This window comes from Rhinolophus ferrumequinum, chromosome 16 (assembly GCF_004115265.2).
Source record: "Rhinolophus ferrumequinum isolate MPI-CBG mRhiFer1 chromosome 16, mRhiFer1_v1.p, whole genome shotgun sequence".
Lineage (NCBI taxonomy): Eukaryota > Metazoa > Chordata > Mammalia > Chiroptera > Rhinolophidae > Rhinolophus > Rhinolophus ferrumequinum.
This window is the reverse complement of record NC_046299.1, coordinates 32,252,811-32,261,074: the sequence shown is the minus strand read 5'-3', so window position 1 is coordinate 32,261,074 and position 8,264 is coordinate 32,252,811.

Sequence of the window (8,264 nt, the reverse complement as noted above, 5' to 3'; positions counted from 1 at the left end):
ATGCACCTCTGACAAGTTCACGTATAATGCTATTTTGTACATAGTTATTTGTCTCTCCTTTGCTAGGCCATAAACCACCTGAGGGAAGATATCAGGATTAACAGAGTATTGGGTATTCATTCAACCAATATTTCTTGAAGGAATCAGCTAATAAAGGAATAAATGTGTGCACTAATCATTTGTGTTGACTACCGACTGCCGTTTGGTAGGGAAGTTAACAGTGAGTGGCTGATCACTCGCTATATGGGGAGCCTGTCCTTTTTTCTTAAAAAATGATCACGTCATTAAATTATCACCTGTATTCAAGGCCCTTTAAGATGCTTCCCCTCCCTCTGTGTCGTACAAGCCTATCTCCCACTGCTTCCTCAAAGCCCCATATCTTCTTGTTTCTCACTCTACATACTGTCCTTGACTGCTTGCACCCTGTGCTCCCCTCCCTCCCAAAAAACCATGTAGCCAAATTCCACCCCATCTCAAAGGCCCAGAGAAAGCACTGGCTCCCCCAAGAAGTCATCAGCAACTCTCTGAAAGCCTGGAGTCTCTTCTGAAGTTATTTGTAACTGTCTTCAGGACCTTCCCTGGCATTTCAGCAAGCACCCTGTACTATTTGATTTGTCGTGTATTTGTGTGTTCGTGTGTGTGTGTGTGTATGTATATATGTATATAAGTATATATTCACATATGTGAATATATGTGTATATTCCATACATACAGAGGGTGCCAAAAATATATACAGAGGGAATATATGTATATATTCCATATATACAGAGGGTGCCAAAAATATATATACACATTTTAAGAAAGGAATAAACTATTAAAATTGTTATACTCTATATATACTGGTAACAAAAGATGAATGCAAGTCATTTAGACTTCAGACACTTTTTTTTTTTTTTTTTTAATTTATTGGGGTGACAATTGTTAGTAGAATTACATAGATTTCAGTTGTGCAATTCTGTATCACATCATCCATAAATCACACTGTGTGTTCACCACCCAGAGTCAGCTCCCCTTCCATCACCGTACATTTGATTCCCCTCACCCTCATCCCCCACCCCCCAACCCCCTTACGCTCTGGTAACCACCAAATTACGTTCCCCAGATTAATTTTCAAACCCCGTGGCCATCCTGTGGTCACCGACTGCCCTCCAATCCCCTCACCCTCCCCCCCACCCCCCACTCCCCCCGCCCATCTAGCAACCCTCAGTTTTTCCTCATTGTCTCCCAAACAGTTTCTGATTAGTTCATTCACTTATTCTTTTCTTTAGAATCCGCAAATAAGTGAGATCATATGGAACTTATCTTTCTCTGTCTGACTTATTTCACTTAACATAATGTTCTCTAGATCCATCCATGTTGTTGCAAATGGTAAGATTTCTTTCTTCCTTATGGCTGCATAATACTCCATTGTATAAATGTACCACAGTTTCTTAATCCAGTCATCTACCGATGGGCATTTTGGTTGTTTCCATGTCTTAGCTATTGTGTATAGTGCTGCAATAAACATAGGAGTGCATAGAGATTTTTGAATTGAAGTTCTGGATTTCTCCGGATAGATACCTAGGAGTGGAATTACTGGATCATAAGGTAGTTCCATTTTCAGAATTTTGAGATACCTCCATACTGTTTTCCATAGCGGCTGCACCAGTCTGCAATCCCACCAACAGTGCACAAGCGTTCCCTTTTCTCCACATCCGCGCCAGCACTTGTTGTTTGTTGATTTATTGATGATAGCCATTCTGACTGGGGTGAGGTGGTATCTCATTGTGGTTTTTATTTGCATTTCTCTGATGGTTAGCGAGGTTGAGCATTTCTTCATATGTCTGTTTGCCATCTGTATGTCCTTTTCAGAAAAATGTCTCTTCAAGTCCTCTGCCCATTTTTTAATTGGATCGTTTGTTTTTTTGGAGTTGGGTTGAGTAAGTTTTCCATAGATTTGTGATATTAATCCCTTATCAGATATATCACTGGCAAATATCTTTTCCCATTCAGTAGGATCCCTTCTTGTTTTATTGATGGTTTCCTTTGCTGTGAAAAACTTTTTAGTTTGATATAATCCCACATGTTTATTCTTTCTCTTAGTTCCCTCGCGCGAGGGTGTATATCAGTAAAAATCTTACTCCGGGTAATGTCTGAGAAGTTTCTTCCTATATTTTCTTCTAGGTATTTTATGGTTTCAGACCTTACATTTAAGTCTTTAAGCCATTTTGAATTTATTTTTGTATATGGTATAAGGAGGTGGTCCAACTTCATTTTTTTGCATGTGTCTGTCCAGGTTTCCCAGCACCATTTATTGAATAGACTGTCATTACTCCATCGTACATTCTTGCTTCCATTGTCGTAGATTAAATGGCCATATAGGCGTGGATTTATTTCTGGACTCTCTATTCTGTTCCATTGATCTATGTGTCTGTTTTTATGCCAGTACCATGCTGTTTTGATTACTGTAGCCTTGTAGTATAATTTGAAGTCAGGTATTGTTATACCTCCCACTTTGTTCTTATTTCTCAAGATTGCCTTTGCTATTCGGGGTCTTTTATGATCCCATATAAATTTTAGGATTATATGTTCTATTTCTGTGAAAAACGACGTTGGCAGTTTGATAGGAATTGCATTGAATATGTATATTGCCTTAGGCAGTATGGACATTTTAACTATATTAATTCTTCCTATCCATGAACATGATATATGTTTCCATCTATTTATATCTTCCTTCATTCCTTTCATCAGTGTCTTATAATTTTCTGAGTATAGATCTTTTACTTCTTTGGTTAAATTTATTCCCAGGTATTTTATAGTCTTTGGAGCGATTGGAAATGGGATTGTTTTTTTAATTTCTCCTTCTGATGTTTTATTATTGGTATATACAAATGCAACTGATTTCTGAATATTAATTTTGTATCCTGCCACTTTACTAAATTCATCTATCAGCTCTAATAGCTTCTTGGTGGAGTCTTTAGGGTTCTCTATATATAGTATCATATCATCTGCATACAATGATAACTTTACTTCCTCCTTACCAATCTGGATGCCTTTTATTTCTTTTTCTTGTCTGATTGCTGTGGCAAGAACTTCCAGAACTATGTTGAATAGAAGCGGAGATAATGGGCATCCTTGCCTTGTTCCTGATCTTAGGGGGAATGGTTTTAGCTTTTCCCCATTGAGTATGATGTTAGCTGTGGGTTTGTCATATATGGCCTTTATTATGTTGAGATAAGATCCCTCTATTCCCACTTTCTTAAGGGTTTTTATCATAAATGGCTGTTGGATTTTATCAAATGCTTTTTCTGCATCTATTGATATGATCATGTGATTTTTATTTTTCATTTTGTTAATGTGGTGTATCACATTAATAGATTTGCGGATGTTGAACCACCCCTGCATACCAGGGATGAATCCCACTTGATCGTGGTGAATGATCTTTTTAATGTATTGCTGAATTCTGTTTGCTAATATTTTGTTGAGGATTTTTGCATCTATGTTCATTAAAGATATCGGCCTGTAGTTTTCTTTTTTTGTGGTGTCTTTGTCTAATTTTGGGATCAGGGTGATAGTGGCTTCGTAAAAAGTGTTTGGGAGTCTTCCCTCCTTCTGGATTTTTTGGAAGAGCTTGAGGAGAATTGGTGATAATTCTTTTTTGAACGCTTTGTAAAATTCACCTGTAAAGCCATCTATTCCAGGGCTTTTGTTTGTTGGGAGACTGTTGATTACTGATTCAATTTCCGTGGTGGTAATCAGTCTATTCAGGTTTTCTGTTTCTTCTTGAGTTAGCCTTGGAAGGTTGTACGCCTCTAGAAAATTGTCCATTTCTTCCGAATTGTCAAATTTGTTGGCATATAGTTGCTCATAGTAACTTCTTAAAACTCTTTGTATTGCTGCAGTGTCCGTTGTCACTTCTCCTCTTTCGTTTCTGATTTTATTAATTTGGGTCCTCTCTCTCTTTTTTTTAATGAGTCTGGCTAAAGGTTTGTCGATTTTGTTTATCTTCTCTAAGAACCAACTCTTGGATTCATTGATCTTTTGTATTGTTTTTCTGGTTTCTATTTCATTTATTTCTGCTCTGATCTTTATTATCTCCTTCCTTGTGTTCCCTTTGGGCTTATTTTGCTGTTCTTTTTCCAGATCCCTTAAATGTGAAGATAAACTGTTGATTAGTGATGTTTCTTGTTTCTTTAGGTAGGCCTGCAAAGCTATGAATTTCCCTCTTAGGACTGCTTTCGCGGCATCCCATAGATTTTGGGTCGTCGTGTTTTCATTTTCATTTATCTCGAAATATCTTTTGATTTCTTCCTTGATCTCCTGCTTGACCCATTCATTATTTAGTAATAAGTTATTCAGCCTCCATGAATTGGTGTGTCTTCCCGTTTTTTTCCTGTAGTTCATTTCTAATTTCATAGCATTGTGATCAGAGAAGACAATTGGTATGATTTCAATTTTCTTAAATTTATCAAGACTTGTTTTGTGGCCTAACATATGATCTATCTTGGAAAATGTTCCATGTGCGCTTGAGAAGAAGGTGTATTTTGCAGCATTGGGGTGAAATGTTCTGAAAATATCGATTAAATCCAAGTGGTCCAATGTATCATTTAAGGCTGTTGTTTCCATATTGATTTTCTGTCTGGAAGACCTGTCCCTTGTGGTCAGAGGTGTGTTGAAGTCCCCGACTATAATAGTGTTACTGTTGATCTCTGCCTTTATGTCAGTCAGTACCTGTTTTATATATTTAGGTGCTCCTATGTTGGGTGCATAGATGTTTACTAGGGTTATGTCCTCTTGTCGGATCGATCCCTTTATTATTATATAGTGCCCATCTTTATCTTTTAGTATGTTCTTCATTTTAAAGTCTATTTTGTCAGAAATAAGTATTGCAACTCCAGCTTTTTTCTCGTTTCCATTTGCATGAAATATCTTACTCCAACCCTTCACTTTCAGCCTGTGTGTGTCTTTTGTTCTGAGGTGAGTCTCTTGTATACAGCATATACAAGGGTCTTGCTGTCTTATCCAGTCAGCCACCCTATGTCTTTTGATTGGAGCATTTAATCCATTTACATTTAAAGTGATTATTGATAGGTACATAGATATTGCCATTTTTAAATTTGTAGTTAGGTTGTTTTGATCTTTCTTCTATTTACAGAAGACCTTTTAGTATTTCTTGCAATGCTGGCTTGGTGGTAATAAATTCCTTTAGCTTATTTTTTTCTGGAAAGCTCTTTATCTCTCCATCAACTTTAAATGATAGCCTTGCTGGATAAAGCAATCTAGGTTGTAGGCCTTTGTTTTCCATCACTTTAAGTATCTCCTGCCACTCCCTCCTGGCCTTCAATGTTTCTGTAGAAAAATCATTTGATAGTCTTATGGGAGTTCCCTTGTATGTAACCCTCCGTCTTTCTCTTGCTGCTTTTAGGATTCTCTCTTTGTCTTTAAGCTTTGCCATTTTAACTATAATGTGTCTTGGTGTGGACCTGTTTGGGTTAATCCTGGTTGGAACTCTCTGCACTTCCTGGACTTGTATGTTGGTTTCCTTCATCAGGTTGGGGAAGTTTTCAGACATTATTACTTCAAATATGTTCTCAATCCCTTGCTTGCTCTCTTCACCTTCTGGTATTCCTATGATGCGCATGTTGTTGCGCTTGATGTTATCCCAGAGGTCTCTTAGGCCATCTTCATTGTTTTTTATTCTTTTTTCTTTTTGTTGTTCCGTTTGGGTGATCTCTGCTACCTTGTCTTCTAAGTCGCTGATTCGATCCTCTGCTTCATCTAGCCTGCTGGTAATTCCTTCAAGTGAGTTCTTAATTTCGGTAATTGTGTTCTTTAGTTCCAACTGGTTTTTCGTTATGATTTCTACATCCTTCTTTATGTTTTCTCTAAGCTCGTTTGTTATGATTTCTACATCCTTCTTTATGTCTTCTCTAAGCTCCTTAAACATTCTTATCACCAGTGTTCTGAACTCTGTCTCTGAGAGGTTGGTTACGTCTGCTTCATTTGGTTCCAGTTGTGGAAGCTTCTTCTGTTCTTTTATTTGGGACGTGTATCTTTGTTTCCCCATTCTGGCTGACTGTGTTTATTTTGATATATTAGGTAGATCCCCTAGAGTTCTTAGTTCTTGCTAGGTTATCTTATGTAGTATGTGTCCTTTATATTTGACTCGCACCACGTCGTCCTCCTCTGCGTGTGCTCCAAAGGTGAGTCTTGTGTTGTGTACACTGTCCCGTTCAAGAAGATCTTTAATTGCTTCCCGCTAATGAGCAGGTGGGGTCAACTCCTGGGCTGACCTGCCGTGAGACTTGGCTCTGCCCCCCGCAGGGCACTCTGCTGCGTGAGGGTTGACCACCCCAATGTGATTTGGCCTCTATGGGCTCCAGAGCCTGCCGAGAACCCCCTCTAGGTGTGTGACCTGCAGGTCAAACCCGGCTGCACTCCGATTTGGTCTGGAGTTGGCCCCCAGATATGCCGAGTCCCGTGCCACCCAAGCTGGGCCCCGGCAGGGAAGTCCCAGAACAAGGCAAATCACCAAGCACAGCAGCAACGACAACAGCAAAGAGGAAAAAAAAAAAAAAAAAAAAACCGCCAATAACCCCCGCTCGACACAGGCAAAGATATCAAAGATACAAGACAAAGCAAAACAAAACCAAGCAAAGCAAAACAAAGCAAAACAAAAAGCAGCGACCGTCTCGGCCTAAGCCCACCAAGCAATGACCAGGTTGTCCTCTGCTGTACCAAAGAGCCCCCTGCTTATTGCGCAGGCAGAGCCGGTCACCTGGTGCTCAGAGAGACTTTGGGACTGCAGACTTAAAAGCGTGGGCCTGAGGGGTCTGGATGATAGTCTCCACAAAGTCAGTGCAGCTTCTGCCCTTGTCCGCACGTATGCACACCGAGAGGAGCACCACCAGTCCTTTGTCCAGAGCTCGTGAGTCCTAGGGCACTCCTTCAGTGTGTGTGTATGGGTGCGGGCGGGAGATTTCTGATCTGCTGACCGTGCCTCACAAGCTGGGCCCCGGCAGGGCAGTTTCAGAACAAAGCAAATCACCAAGCACAACAACAACAACAACAACAAAGAAAAATATCAAATACGTTCACATGCAAAACCACCTGATAACCCCACTCAACAGAGGCAAAGATATCAAAGATATAAAGACAAAGCAAAACAAGACAAAACAAAGCAATACAAAAAGCAGCGACAGTCTCGGCCTAAGCCCACCAAGCAATGTCCAGGTTGTTCTCTGCTGTACCAAGGAGCCCCCTGCTTATTGCGCAGGCAGAGCCGGTCACCTGGTGCCCAGAGAGACTTTGGGACTGCAGACTTAAAAGCGTGGGCCTGAGGGGTCTGGATGATAGTTTTTACAATATCAGTGCAGTTTCTGCCCTTGCCTGCACAAATGCACACTGAGAGTGGCACCACCAGATACGTGACCAAAACTCTTGAGTCTTAAGGCACCTCTTCAGTGTGTGTGTGTGAGTGCGGGCAGGAGATTTCTGATCTGCTGAAAGCCCAGAGCTGCGCCTGCCTCACTGCTGATCTCCGGGTGTGTCTCGGCCGCTGCACCCACCCCACCCTAGGCAAGCCAGGAAGGGTGGGGGCTGGAGATGGAGGGGTCTTCACTCTCCCAGCCCAGCCGTGCGTCGCCCTCTTCCCGCAGGCCAGAAAAGGTGGTGGCTGGGGGTGGAGGCGTCTCTTCTCTCCTAGCGCAGCCAAAATCACGCACACTGCCCAGTCTGCCTGGGTCAGGGCTGCCCGTCAGGCTTCCCAAAGCGTGAGCCTTAGATACCACTCCTCGGTTCAGGGGCCGGTTTAAGTCTCTGGAAGGGCGGGGTAGGATTGGGAGAGCAGGGGGGGGAGGGGCCTAGGTATGGAGACTGCGCCCCCGACCGCCGCAGGGCGCGCCGCCTTCCCGGCTGGAGAAATCAGCCGCGTGACGCAGGGAAAGAGCTTACCCCCGGTCTCTGCGCTCTCCGCTCCGCCTGGGCTCCTGTGCGCGCCCGGCACCGCGGGGCTGCACCGCGGTTTCCAGTCCCAGTCTCTGGAAGGGCGGGGTAGGATTGGGAGAGCAGGGAGGGGGGGAGGGGCCCAGGTATGGAGACTGCACCCCCGACCGCCGCAGGGCGCCGCCTTCCCGGCGGGAGAAATCAGCCGTGGGAGCAGGGAAAGGGCCTACCCCCGGTCTCTGCGCTCTCCGCTCCGCCCGGGATCCCGTGCGTGCCCGGCTCCGTGGTCCTCGGTCCTCGCCCCCGCCAGCTGAGGCTCCGCTGGGGGCTGGGCTCTCCCG